This window comes from Hyla sarda, chromosome 5 (assembly GCF_029499605.1).
Source record: "Hyla sarda isolate aHylSar1 chromosome 5, aHylSar1.hap1, whole genome shotgun sequence".
Classification (NCBI taxonomy): Eukaryota; Metazoa; Chordata; class Amphibia; order Anura; family Hylidae; genus Hyla; species Hyla sarda.
Genome location: NC_079193.1, coordinates 379,677,776 through 379,679,582, shown reverse-complemented (window position 1 = coordinate 379,679,582; position 1,807 = coordinate 379,677,776). Strand labels below are relative to the sequence as shown.

General features: G+C 46.3%; 1 pseudogene; it reads left to right on the top strand.

Annotated features, from left to right (window-relative positions):
- Window positions 1-757: 757 nt before the first annotated feature.
- LOC130274670 (U2 spliceosomal RNA) lies at window positions 758-907 on the top strand (annotated as a pseudogene).
- The last annotated feature ends 900 nt before the right edge of the window (window positions 908-1,807 follow it).

Sequence of the window (1,807 nt, the reverse complement as noted above, 5' to 3'; positions counted from 1 at the left end):
TTATACCTCACTTCCCCTGCACTCCCTTGCCGGATCTTGTTGCCCTTGTGCCAGAGAAAGCCTTTCCTGAGTGTTCCTAGCCTGTGTTCCAGACCTCCTGCCGTTGCCCCTGACTACGATCCTTGCTGCCTGCCCTGACCTTCTGCTACGTCCGACCTTGCTCTTGCCTTATCCCTTGTACCATGCCTATCTCAGCAGTCAGAGAGGTTGAGCCGTTGCCGGTGGATACGACCTGGTTGCTACCGCCGCAGCAAGACCATCCCGCTTTGCGGCGGGCTCTGGTGAAAACCAGTAGCTACTTAGAACCGGTTCACCGACACGGTCCTCGCCAAACCCTCTCTGACAGAGAGGATCCACCTCCAGCCTGCCGAATCGTGACAACAGCTATCAGACAGATTAAAAAATTCTGGTGAACACACTTTTATGTATTCTCCTCCATATATATATATATAAGAGTCCTGTTTAAAAATCTAGGAACATGTTCAAATTTAGTCATATATAATTTTATTTATTTATTTATATATTTTAGAAAGCGCTAAAATTATTATGTATTTTCTAGGTAGTCAGCGGCACATTTACTAATTTTTACTTGGAAGTCAATGGTATATTCAGGTTCTTCCCCTTGGGTTTCACTTGGCAAAATTTCCCAGTCGATTAACAAAACCCCATAGTGAGTGACCAAGAGGCATAATAAAGATCTATTGTACATGTTCTTTTTCCATCTTTGTTTCTATGAACCCATTAATATTATTTTGTTATCGCTTCTCGGCCTTTTGGCTAAGATCAAGTGTAGTATTTGTTCTTATGAGTGGTCTTGTCTCTGGCATTGATGTAGGATGGAGGGGACCGGTGTACCGGGGCATTCCGGGGCTGGTTCTGAGGAATCTTCCGGGTCTCGCCATGAGGCTGGGAGGGTGTAGAGCTGAGGTACGTTTGTAGGGGAGTGGTGACCCCAAGGTGCCGAAACTCTTGAGAGGATGGGCTCACTGAGTTGATGAACTGACATAAACATCTACACCTTTGGCACTCCCTTTTGATTCCTGGCCTTCTGGCTAAGATTAGAGAAATTGTTATCTGCACTCATTTACATACTTATTTACTTTATTTATTTATTTGTTGTCACTGGGCCACTGTTGTGTCTCCACAGGATTAGCAGAAGGGTCTAAGGAAGGTGTGTGTGGCCATTAGGTTCCTCACCTCCCTGCAAAAACCCCGGGTACTTCTGCACGGGCAGGGTACCTACCGTTTAACGGCTCTGCGGGTAGATACCCTGGTGAATGCCTCGGTTGATGCCGGGAGCATTTGTGGCCCCTTAGTAGCATTGGCAAAAAGAGATGTTGAACCTGGAAACTCACAGATGCCTTTTGGCCCTGAGGGGAAGGGTAGGTTTGTTGGGGAACCTCTCTCCTAGAGGAGAAGGGCTTAGCGATAGACCGCACGCTTTGAGCACTTTTTCTTGCACTTTGGGTGTTCGAGAGCACGTTCCTCGGCTCTAAAAAAAATTAAAATAAAAAATGAATATGATTTTGTTCTAAGAATTCATCTAGACCTGTTTGAAAACCCCAACTGTTTTTGCAGTTCCAGTTCACTTTCTTTTCTCCCTGCACTGTGGAAGTTTACTAAAGGTGCTCGATCAAATACGTTAAAGGGGAGTACCTTTTGGGAGTATCTTTTGGATAGGGGATAAGATGTCTGATTGAACCTCCGCGATCTCTCCTGCAGCACCCCTGTCATCTGGTGCCCCGCCACCTCATGACATCACATCCGCCCCCTTCAAGACTATGGGAGGGGGCGTTATGTCACGATC